This window comes from Rhinoderma darwinii, chromosome 6, assembly GCF_050947455.1.
Source record: "Rhinoderma darwinii isolate aRhiDar2 chromosome 6, aRhiDar2.hap1, whole genome shotgun sequence".
NCBI lineage: Eukaryota > Metazoa > Chordata > Amphibia > Anura > Rhinodermatidae > Rhinoderma > Rhinoderma darwinii.
The window spans coordinates 27,535,866-27,549,704 of record NC_134692.1 but is presented as its reverse complement, the minus strand read 5'-3'; positions in this window follow the sequence as shown (position 1 = coordinate 27,549,704).

The window sequence follows — 13,839 nt, the reverse complement described above, 5'->3', positions numbered from 1 at the left end:
AAACATAGAAGACAACTGTAAAACATGAAATGACAACTCTGACATGACCACCATCGGCGATAATTTAGTTTCAAAAGAGTAAAATGAGTGTGGTCTTTATTCTGTGTCTTTCCCAACCTTCGTCTGAATCAGTTTTCAGAATTCTTCTCCACCTCTGTCCACTCAAATTCTCCAACATTTAAATTCTTCACTTTTTCTAGCAGAAGCAATAGAATAACCCCTATATGCCCCCAGTTGTGTCTCTTCTTTAACAGTGGAGGGGGGTCCTTAGCATCTAGGTCGCATTGAATCAGCTAGACCAGTTATTTTACCTTTGTCCACTTTGAAGTGGACAGGCCTTTTTTTAGCTGCTGGGTACCATAGCAGCGGGTAAGTCTGCTACTCTGGTACTTAATCCCTTGGTAACATCCATGCACAAAGAATAGGACTGAAAGTAATTGAAAGGTGATAACCATTTCTCAGGTCAGGAATTTAGGTAAACAGTTTTTTCATAACCATCATTTAAAGAGGAACTGTCAGCTTTCCTGTCACATCTTGTTTTAGTACATTTTTGCATGGAGCATATTTTTTTTCCGAACTGTGTTGTGCTCTTCCTCTGTTATTCCTCCTGAAAATGTGTGAATAAATTGACAACTGGGTGTTACCATTTCCCTTTTCAATAAGGAGTGTCCTTATATACCGGTTCTTCTCAATGAATTAGAATATCATAAAAAAGTTAATCATTTATTTCAGTAATTCAATTCAAAAAGTGAAACTCTTTATTATATAGATTCATTACACACAGAGTGATCTATTTCCAGCATTTGTTTCTTCTAATGTTGATGATTATGGCTAAAAGTTAATGAAAAGCCAAAATTTAGTGTGTCAGAAAATTAGAATATTATAGCATGTGTTGTATCAAGTCCAGAGTCAGCGCAGCGTCTAGCAGGACATTTTCGAGCACTTCATGCTTCCCTCTGCTGACGAGCTTTATGGAGATGTGGATTTAATTTTCCAGCAGGACTTGGCACCTGCCCACACTGCCAAAAGTACCAATACCTGGTGTAATAACCACAGTATCACTGCGCTTGATTGGCCAGCAAACTCGCCTGACCTAAAACCCATAGAGAATCTACGGGGCATTGTCAAGAGGAAGATGAGAGACACCAGACCCAACAATGCAGACGAGCTGAAGGCCGCTATCAAAGCAACATGGGCTTCCATAACACCTCAGCAGTGAAACCGACTGATCGCCTCCATGCCACGCTACATTAATAACACCTCAGCAGTGCCACAGGCTGATCGCCTCCATGCCACTCCGCATTGATGCAGTAATTCATGCAAAAGTAGCCCTGAACAAGTATTGAGGGCAGATACTGGACATACTTTTCAGTAGACCAACATTTCGGTATTAAAAATCATTTTTGAAATTGGGCTTACTTAATATTCTAATTTTTTGAGACACTAAATTTTGGGTTTTCATTAACTGTTACCATAATCATCAACATTAAAAGAAAAAATGCTGGAAATAGATCACTCTGTGTGTAATGAATCTATAGAATATATGAGTTTCACTGTTTGAAATGAATTACTGAAATAAATTAACTTTTTGATGATATTCTAATTAATTGAGAAGGACTAGTACTCTGACACTGACCAATCAGTGCTGACTGTTTAATGATACACCCTATCAACAAGGGAAATATTTACACCCATTAGTCAATTCATTCTTACATTTCAAGGAGAAATAGAGGAACGGCAAAAGTCAAATATCTAAGAAAGGGTTATTTAACATTGTTTTTTCATGGGGAATACAAGTATGTATTAAAACAGACATGTCAGGAGAGGTGGCAGGTCCTTTTTAATCCAACTGTGATTGACTACAATTTCTATCTAATTTTCAGCTTATAAATTTCCAAAGTTTGTACCACAGACAGATTAGAAAAGAACATTGCCTTTTAGCATTGATGTACAGTTTAAAAAAAATTCTATATAAAAATACAAGATGCCTGTATGACCTTAAGTTAGTGAAGGTCATAGTATCACCCCTGGTTTTCCCTTTCAATAGAGCTAGACAATTCTTCCTGTTCCTTCCTATGAACACATAACAAGGAGAAGCAAAATATCCTCAATTTAATTTGTCATTTTTTTCAAGCTTTTTATTTTTTACTGCTAGCAAAAATAATAAACTGATGGAGTCAACCTAATTTTTAATTTTGACCACAGTTTTACAACAAGACCTGGCTCGAAGTCCTGTCTAAACTTTTCAAACGTTTGACCTAGAATGAAATGGATGAAACTGTTATAGCAACACACTGTCGAGGCTTAAAAAAGAAAATAGAGAGAGAGGAGAAGGAAATAAGCAGATGGCTAAAGATGAAGGTCAAATCAGATTGAGAAGTTTGTCAAAATGTGATGACATCGGTAATCTGTAAACTGTTATTGCACCTAGCTGGAGGTGCTGAAAAACATTTTGAAATTACAGAAAAAAACACAGAAGTCTCCAGCACGCAGGCAAGGAATGATCGCCTGGAGTGGTTCCACTCTATGGATGAATGCCAGATGCGAGGAGCGACATATCTGGAATTAATGATATTAAACATGCTTTTCTTTTATGCTCAATAATAACTCTATTATGATTGATACAGACCGCAGACACTTTATCTAGTACAAATGGAATCGTCTGTCATTGACTATATTAAATCATCAATTTCTGCATGATGAGCATCGTTTAAGGTAACTAATCATCTGTCTCGTTCTGCCGTCTTTAAGGGTGATCAGATAACATTTTGAATACTGCCTGAGCAACCGTGACAATCTAACCCTTCCTTGTAAGGATTGAGAGGGGCCCATTATGCCGTCAAGCCCTGTGAAAATATCATGGCTTTTTCTCTACATAATATGCTGCTGTAAATAAATCACTCTCCACAGCAAAGTTTATTGATCACAAGCACTTCCTTGCTTGTGTCTAGTGAAGTCTCTACAGAATAAAATGCTGCTTTGTATTTTGTCCTGTCAAAATATTAAACGGCTCTGTCAAGAAGAGTCAGCCTAGCATTGATGGTGTAATTCCGTTCTAGCCTTCCTCATTTTGCAGTTTTTTTTTTCCTATCAGTGGTCCAGCTCACAAAGCACATCTTTTTTTTTTTTTAAGGCTTCCAATTATAGCCTCATAAGATTATAAAGATTCAAGATAAAGCAGTGTAATTTAGAGAACAAAAACACTGGGCTGGTGGTCAGGAAAAAAATCTAATAATAGAAAATAATTTACGTATATATTTTTGATAAGATCCACATACATGGTCATATTACAGATCCATAATATTGTGCCCATAGACTGCTATAGTCCCATACCTTACCTTTGTTTGGCACCGATTATATTTGGCGGTTCTTGCAGTCATATGGAAGTGTGTGGCATGTGGACATAACTAATTATGTTATAGAAGCATTGCTGGGGAAAATATGGTGCTCCATGGAGGCAACATACGGTGGGATTATGAACCCCATTAACAAGGGTCCATAATCCCACCGTATGTTGCCTCCATTTGTTAGGGGAACACATGGAGGCAACATGAGAACTCCATGTGACATGAACCCTAACACTGCCAAATTCTACGTAATTAAAGGGTACAAGATATGCCATAAATGTCGGATAGTCATCTGACCCCCAACTCGCTTGGTGCGGCGGCCGCTGGCTGCATATTCCAGGTGGGGACTGGTGGAGTTGTATGGGAGTTGCGGATACAGCCAAGCAGCACTTGCTCGGCTGTTTCCATAACTCCCATTGAACAGAATAGATAGAGCCACGCACATTCACAGCCCTCTTTCCACTAGTCCCTGTCTGGAATCTGCAGCCCTCGACCAGTGAACCAGGAAAAAGCTGGGACTTGCATCTCTTAGATATTTATGGCTTATCCTATGGATATCATATGCCATAAATGTTTAAGATAAAAATACCCCTTTGAATGAAGAACATTAAAAAAAACACCCATGATGCTCAGGCACACAGCATAATTTCGGCTCTGTTTAAAAAATAATACAAAATAAAAAAAAATAAGTGACTTATTCCATCACGTGCCATATTACAGAGATATTCTCTGCTAGAAATATTGCTTCCAGTGGAGAAATTACTTCCAGTGGAGAATACCACTATATGGCGGCACACAAAGTACCTAATGCAGCATAATAGTGTGTCATGTGAATGAGGCCTAAAGATATTTGGTTAGACTTTCATATCACTGGGTAGAACCCCATGATTTTTGCTGGATTCAACAAAATGCTCAAAACATTCCAGACGTGATCCTGCCCATTGCACAGTTGCTACAGACATGTCAACTACACTTTCCTTCTGTTAATCTTCCATCCCACCACATCCCAATGGGGCTCTATTAGATTGAGATTTGGTTTGTGGAACCAGCTTGCGATTACCTAAGGTTTGTTATATGGCACTTTATCCTGCCGGAAGTAGCCATTAGCAGATTAGTAAACTGTGGCCATAAAGTAGACTGTTTAGACTGAATAGACTGTGATTCATAGTCACAATACCCAGGCAGGTTGTGTCATTAAGAATTTTATGGTGCCTAATCTGTACTAAAATATTCACCAATATATATGTAGGCTTTTTCCCAGTTCTGGGTGCATGTGCAGCGTAGGTTCCCACCTCTTAGGGGTTGCCTTGTCGTGGCAGGTGGGCTCACACAATTTGATCAAAATGTGCACTAAGAACATCCCTATTGTAAGTAAATTTAGCAGTAATGCATATTTATTTATATTTAGCGGCTTAGGTGGCATTAGTGTTCGCAGTGTGCTGTTGCCATTTTCTTGTGTGCTATATATATATGTATATATATATATATATATATATATATATATATATATATATATATATATATATATCTTGCAGCACTCCAGTTTTTTCTTATATGTGTATATATATAAAATGCAGTCTCTTAATGTAGATGTCACATTTAAAGAGAAAAACACACCAGTTTATGATGAAAAGGATGAAGTTGTCATTGTAGAAGAAAAATACTTGGCTGTGTAGTAGAACATTCAGTGTCCAGCTGTTTGACTGGTCTATACACCTGTTATAGAAACATATTCACAGGTCCATAGAGAAATGTGAATCCAAATACTTTTCTCCAAGGAAGATTTGATCATTTGGGATGCACTGAAAGACAACAAGATGCTTGGATTAAATACAGATTTCTATATATATATATATATATATATATATATATATATATATATATATATATATATATATATATATATATATATATATATATTATAATTTTTATTTGCTAAACAATTTAACATTTTAAATGAATGGAGAATTGTACCAAACCAAGTTTGTACATTAAAACTCAGGACCTTGATTGGTTAGTAGTGGAGAGGGATCAGGCAGGAGGACATCCTGAATTGACTATAGGATGGGTTTGGAAATGGTTTTGTTGCGCTGTAGGTATTGGATCTTAAGAATCCTTCACTTGGAACTTGGAGGTCTTTGTAAAATGGATTATCAGATTATCATACTCACCCAACCTTACCTAGCAGATAGTCCATCTACAACTAAAATGTAGAATTGTCTGAAGTTTGGGAGTTTTAATCCCGGTGGTTGGTGTAGCCTCTGGAGATAAACCACTTAAGTACTGGTAATACCTATAAGTAAGACTTTGGGGAGAGATGGTTGAGAAGATCAATCTCCAACCAAAGCAATGCAGTCTTTGACTGAACACTAACTTTATAACTTTATTTATCCATACTGTCTATGACAAAAATGTTGTTAAACAAGAAAAAGATCCCATGTAGATGGTTGTCGTAATTGAGTATTGCCTTCCCTTAGATCTGGTATGCTATCAGAATTTTTTGTGCAATGTATACTCTGTTCCCAAAGACTAGACACACCTATGGGTGCAGCACATAAGAGAGATACCTGGCGTTGGTCATTGCCACTTAGTCACCCTTGTTGTTGACCAAGGAAAGCAAAAATGGTCTGTGTAGGTAAAAGTGGATGTGGGCCGTTATCAGTGTCGGTTAGAATATCTAGAGCCTACCAAAAAAAAATTATTCTGAGGCCTCACCCTTCATCTATACAGAACATTTATAAACTTTTTTGTCATTTCACAAATAGTGCATATTAATGGCAAATTAATGGCATATTATTTGCACCTTAGTGGCAAATACTCACCTTCAACTGAGATTGTGTTCTGGAGGACTTTTATGGCCCTATTCCAGTAGGAGTCCATTGTCAGGACCAGGGCCATTCGGGGGATCCTCTGCTACTGTAGTGGGACAGTCCAATTTTGGAAACTAAGGTTTTTTAAAGAAATAATGCCAGAAGACAAATGTTATTGTATTTATTATATTTCAATAATATATTTCAAATTCTGATAAAATAAGTTTTAAAGATGTATACATAGAGTATGAGGCTGGCAGTGCAATGGAGATGTGATCATACGGTCTTTTTTATGGGCTATAATGTATATTGTTATACCAATGCTTATGCCTATACTGATCATTATAGCTTGCAGTTTTGGAGCAGGACTAGATATCAAGGAACGATAAAGGAGAAGAATGTGCTATTCATCAGTCCCCGTTTCTGTGCTGACTGCTGCATATTGAACAAGAGCTCAACATTCCAAGGAAATAATGAGCATTAAACATCACAGGTTCTAAAAACAGCTGCAAAATGTGTAATATTTTATTTTAGATGCTGGGAATTAAAGAAAATCTATGTTGTGAAGAGGATATAGCCAAGTTCACATTTACATACATGGTGTCTAATAAATATACATAATGTAAGTATCTCCTAATAAATATAGAGACATAAAGTATGTGAAAGTAAATGTGTCTATAGATTATGATATCATATATATAAAGAATAAAAAATGCTTGACCATATTAAATGATAAAATGTTTTTCCTTATACAGCTTAAGGACAAGTGAACAGAATGAGCGTCAGAAAACTATTCAGATTCTCATTTTTTCTCTTTCACTCTTTTTAGCACATGCCCAATCTTTCCCAAGTGAGCAGAGACGTAAAAGAGATGTGACCCCATAGCAAAGATCAAAATGTGCACCCCATTATGGTGTCAGGTTTTTCCCACCAATGACAGGAAGGTCTGTTATTTGTTTTTCTTTCCACATATTTACCAATTCCCAACCCCCATGTTTGCTAACAATGTAGTTCCACTGGGGAGGGGAGTCCTGCTCAGGTTCTCACCACCTAGTAGCAAAGGGGATTAGACCAACCAGGACTGGGCACCCTTTCTCCAATGGCCCCAATGGTCTGTTTCTATGGAATGTGCACCGTTGCAAGTGAGTATTTTTGGGTATTGTTGTATATGGAAAAAAGGGCACTAAACCTGCAAAGCTTTGGCTTGACAAGACCAACACTCACCCAGATCTCAGAGATGTGGGATCACTGGCAGGGTGTTAGGGAGTTGGAGAGTTGTGTGGGTTGTAATATCTCCAGCTAAAATTGAGTATTTTAGTTTGTGCCTGGAGATTGAGTTTATATGACAAATCTATCAATTACATACATTTGACACTGTATACTTTAAATCATGCAAAGATTATCACCACCAAAATGGTTTATATGCCAAATATCACTCATTTCCTTTACTCATTCCAATTTTTTGTTCAAGAAACCTTGAAAACAATGTAACAGATAATAGTTTTTAGTGAAGTTTAAGGTCATAAGTGGATCTCCTTAAAGAAACTTTCCCCATCGCGACTGCACCTTTTCATATAGCTTATAAAGGCCTGTGGACATCATAGCGGAAGATCTTCAGCCTTCGGGACCCCTATATTAGCCACAGCAGAGATCCACTGGAAAGAGCTTCTCCCACTTTGGAGGACGCGGTGCACTTCACACAAGTTTTTCTCCATCTATTTGCATGGTTTCTAAAAATGTATAACCTTTCATGCCTTCTGAGTAGTCAGGCTCTATCTGGAGTGATGTTTTCTACTAGCTAGATGTTGTTTTAGCCTGCCCAAAAATCCCATAGAGCTCTGCTCAACACTCTCAGCCAATCAGATGTTTTTTTACGTTTATGCTCCCTTTTCACCCGCAAGCAGTTTTTTTTGTTGTTTTTTTAAAAAAAAAACTAGATAGAAGCTTCAGCTGCAAATTCCTCCATTTCTTCTATTTTCTATTTTACATGTTGGATGGACAAGATGGATTTTTTAAAGACTGAGGTTTCTGAATAATTTCAGAAAGCATAAAAAGGGGAAATTGCAGGCAGCTGTAATAATGTAATATATATATACTGTATACTTCTGAAAAAAAATGTGTGGCACATCAATCCATGACAAAGTACCTAAATGGCAGCTAGTTATTACTGTAGTTCCAAAAAAGCAGTAAACGTCCCAATCCGGTAAGACCAATACAGCAGACGTACCCTTAAAAACTGAGAATAGGAAAGGGGGGGATATCCTCCAGCTCACCGTTTGTTGTGTCTGTGAGTAGACAGCGCCCGGAATCCCGCACGACCAGCGGCAACCAATAGGAGAAGAAGTAGGACCAAAATCCAGCGCTTGAGGTAAGTAAAAGGAACCAACGTTCCACTTTTATTAATAGTAAATCAAGTTTAAAATGACAAAGTAACCTCAAGAGCTGGATTTTGGTCCTGCTTCTTCTCCAGCAGAAGCACCCTCAAAGGTGTCAGGCTTGATGCAAGCAAAAGATCTGGGAACTGTAACGAGCCCTGAAGCTGTGTGATCATCACATGGGCAGGGAGTTTCATCCCCTGGAAGTAAACAATGAAGGTTTTCATTCAAAGACTACAACAGAAATCTTAGTTTAATCGAAAATTAACATTGTTGGAAATGGGAGCACATTTTTCTCACCTAAATGTAATTTTATTGAATTAAGTATAGTGTTCAACTAAATCATTTCTCTACCTTGTAGTGTGAATACCCTATTTCTATATGTGTGTGGGTGTACGTAATAAAAAGGATTTGTTAAAAACATTTAATGTTTTTGGTTAATCTCCCGATGCAGGAAATTATTTATTTTGCATCTTTCTAAAAACATAAAGAAAATACAATCCAGAGTGTAAAGCTAAACCCGTGGGAAGGTTTCATTTTTAACGATTGCGCAGCCGGGGAAGACTACTAGTTCACCACAGAGAATAGCGTAGTAAAGCCAGCAGTTCTTGTATAGTCTCTTGGGAATCCTAGCTGTCAATCATTGTTATGGTTCAAATAACGGAATGGTGATTGATAGCTTCATATCCCAAGAGGTTCTGCGTGACCTGAAATATTCCACTTTCACATGTTGTCCTGGTTGACTGGACTATTTTATTAGACTTCAAAAATTCCCTGATAAGCGTCTACAGTCGCTGGAATGTGGAGGCTTCTATTGTATAGTTTTTATTGAATGGTTGTTATTAGGGTATAAAATCTAGTTTGTGGCTTTAATGAATGAGACCTGAGATCCCCAGAGGGATCTCCTGCTAACAAGTACAAAACCCGAGTGTGACAGAACCATTAAGGAATCATGACATAAACGTGGACATGTTTGGTAGCATGTTCATCTACATAGTATGATGAGCTGTCAGTAATAAAGCCCAACGTTCATGTCCTCAAATGTTCCTTATTATTTATTATCTTTCCATAGAACTGCATTAAGGAGCTCAATGTTTGCCATTAGGAACAGTTCAATAGAGGGCATCAAATAGAAGAGAGAGAATATTGTATTGCAAACATTGGGTTGGACTGCCCAAATACTAATCTTGTATATAAGGTTTCTTAGTCTACGCATTACTGGCCATAACAATAAACACATAATACTATCCCACGGGTGTACTTACATCTTAAGAGGATTAGGAAAGTGTCAATGTACGGCATCGATGTATGTTATGACTATTATCTACATATCACAAAAACTATTCCTATTGAATACTTTTAGCTTACTGTTGTATTCATATCTCCTATCATTTAAATCCCCACCCATGGGATATTTAACCCCGATAATGCCCCCACACAGTTGACATAGTAATGAGCCCCTTCATAGTAGCATTGGTAAAGTCAGCATGTGGTAAAGGCATCAGAAATTGGAAAAACTACAAGCATTATATTACCCCCCCCCCCCCCGTGAATGCAGTATAAGAATGGAGTGTAAGAGAAGACACCCTGGTTTACCATGTCAAATACAATGTAAAGAGTCTTCAGATTCAATGCATTGGTTGTGCTGCTTATGTAGCTACAGTATATCACTTATAAAGACGTAATGTATCCTCTGAGTAACTGCCTTGGGGTGGCTAAAAACAACCACTTTCTCGAATGAGTATGGAGAGTTCCTAACTTGAGTGTTTTTGCTAAATTGGATCATGGTCCAGTTTCAGGGTCCATCCTGAACCATTAAATAATTACACAGGCCCATTTCAGATGGCCATAATATAGTCTCATTCTAGGTTCCGTATTACAGCAGCAAAACCCGGAGCCCATGTGCTTCTTTTGAGCTGAACTTAGATCACCAATGGGTTCTATGCTGCACTAGATTCAATCAGTAGACCCGTGAGGGGTCCAGTTGTTGCAACCGTAATATGGACCCTAAAGTTTGGCCATATTAAAGCTGTCTAGAATCAAGGGCGTCGTTTTGAAAGTACATATACAGAAATGCTAATTGTATCCCAGTATAAATCCATGATGCTAGATATTACTCTTCGAAGAACACAAAATCACCTCGATAACACAGTGTATATATTTTTTTTTTTTTTTTTAGCTTTTGAGTCCATTCCTGCTTAAAAAACGGCATGTATGAACCTGGCCTTAGGCTAAAGTGACGCATGCTAAGTTTGATGCAATTTTGAATGCAACAGGACAAATATAAGGCTTTATGCACACAGCAGAACCATGTTCATGGAGTCTGTACAGTCGTGCATGAAGCCGCAAGCACTACATGTGCCATAGTATAGCTACTTCATATGGCGCCATAGTATGGAGTGATTCTCCATAATAGGGTGTCCAAAGGAGCATGTCACCTATTTTTTTTGTCTGATTCATGCAGATTCTATGTAAAAAAAACTCTATAGTAGGTATATTAGGGACCCATAGACTTCTATACGGGGATTGTTATTGCTGAGTACAACTTAAAGGTTTTCGGAGCGTTAATACATAACTTCTTCCTTTTTTTTCCATCTGTATTTACTTCTGGCTTTGGTTTAAAAAAAAAAAAAAATAAACTGCATGTGTGAATCTGGCCTTAAAGTAATAAAGCTGTGTTGTTTTTTTAAAATTTAATTTATTGTCTTGTAAATAATGACAATCTGTTATCGTTCTTAAAGGATATGGATTTTTTAACATCTAGTCAATACGTAATTGCTGTTTAATCAGAGTAATTTATTCCTCTGGCTAAAATAAAACAAACTGACTATATGCCACGACAACCAATTTGCTATGAAAAGTGTTACTGTATTAATTTATTATTGTGCCGAAAAACAATGACCATCAAAATGAATGTATTTATATGTAATCTATAAACGCCATGCTTTATTAATGACCTTTTGCAGCCAAGCCATGGTTTTATTGTGATTTACTGCTGAAGAATAAACAGGTTAATAAGAGCTGGCACTAGGTTCAACGCATATATACATAATAATAGGAATACAATATATATATACTTAGTAAAAGAAAGAAATAAAATAAAAAATATTAAAAGAAAAAACATATAGTAAATAAAATACAATTTAAGCGATGCCAATAGCTGCTGATATTTCAAGACGTTGACTGGTAAGAATAAAATATTGTCCAACCTCGTGACAAGCAATCACTGCCAATTGTAATAAGATTATTTCCCTCTTGGAAAATTCACAGAAAGCTTTCGATCCATGCTGAGCACATTCAAAGACAGAGCGCTAGGCACACTCCCCTCTCTGGTTCATTATCATTCTCAGGTTATCCAAGCCAAGTGAATAAGGAAAGCAAATGAATTAGTGAGAATTAAGAAGCCTCTGCGGTCTGAACCCTCTCCAAATCTCAGCAAAGATGAAAGGTAGACGATGATGTCTCGTGTCCCAGGGTTCTCAGAAATAGAGCCTCAGCTCCCAGCCGCTGCCTCCAGAGTCCTGCAGAAATACACAGGCAGTTAATGTTGCCTAACGTCTTCTGACCGTGGGTTTATCCATGTGGGAAAAGTTTTGCCAGCCTGCAAATAACAAACTCCATTCACTCTATTAATTACTATTTGATCTCGGGCACCTGACCATAGGTACATTGTAAGAACATATAACATACATGTATTCAGATACAGCAGGGAGGAATTTGCCATTTAAATGTTTCTTTGCGAATCTGGATAATTAAGAAAATGCAGCAGGTTTACCTGCAAGCCTATGGAAAACTCTAAAATAATACATTGTGTTATTACATTTCTACTTGTCTATCTATCTATCTATCTATCTATCTATCTATCTATCTATCTATCTATCTATCTATCTATCTATCTATCTATCTATCTATCTATCTATCTATCTATCCATCTATCTCTGATCTATCTATCTATCTATCTATCTATCTATCTATCTATCTATCTATCTATCTATCTATCTATCTATCTATCTATCTATCTATCTATCTATCTATCTATCTATCTATCTATCTATCTATCTATCTATCTATCCATTTGTCTAAATACTGTATCGCTCTGTAAATAATACCACACACACATAAAAAGATAGATATTATTATTATTATTATTATTAATAATAATAATAATAATAATAACAATAATAAAGAAGCCATAATTCATAATTCCTGTCTCAACTCGGGGAGGGTGTTCAGTGTATATGCAATTAATGCAGAATAAACATTTGCATATATTCTGTAATGTTCGTAATGCATAAGTAAAACCCTTGGGAACTAAGATAATTTAGTGGCTTATACGTCTTTAATCAGGTTGACAGAACTGTATTTATATTTCCTTTATCACCTCATATATTTTAACCTCACCCCCGCCACCCAAAAAAAAGCAATTATTCTTATGAATTAATCCACGTTTTTTCGTTTTCTTTAATATATTACCTTTTTAGATTTATACTATATTATTTATTTTTCAATATGATTATGTTTTTACATTATTTATTTGAATCAATAGACCCTGTACCTTTTAGCATTGTACTATACATAAATGCCAAAAATTGCTTTTTGAGCAAACAAATTCAAATATTTTAAGTTTAACTATAATTTCCATGGTCTTAGATAAATAAATATGGATATTCCATTAACAAGCTGCATTTATATATGTCTTAACAAGTCTTTTTTTTATTCACACATGTTTTAATGAGACGATGATATGACAAACCCAATTAACAGTTTAGCAATCAGTAACAAACTAATTTAGTGGAAACAGTCATTATCAAGACGCGTAAAAATAATAAATATCCACAAAGACAGACAATAATACATGAGATGAATGTAAGCCTCTGTAGTGTGTTGCATTAGAGTCGTGGAATAAGCACAAGATCTTGGCCTGCTCTTTGACTGGCCACAAATGACCGGAGAAATCCCTAAGGTCCTCTTGCATTTCTGCATTCTCATTTCATCATCTGCAAACTATCCGCTACTCAGGTCCCTCCCTAGGCAAAATGACATCTGCCAGTCTGCGGAGCAAGGACAAATTAATGTTTATCTTCAAACTGCATCTCAGTTATAAGTGGCTGGCAGTGGTGTGAACAATTTCCTAGCACACTGCTAAACTTTGCAATTTAATTCCCATCACTTCTCCTATAAACTGGCTGTTATAAACAGATTATCATTCTGTACTGGGCAATTAGGATGTGATTTAAAGGAACTGTATCCGTCGTGTAATTGGGTACAACATTTTTGCACTCAACTATTTTAAATATGGGAGACACG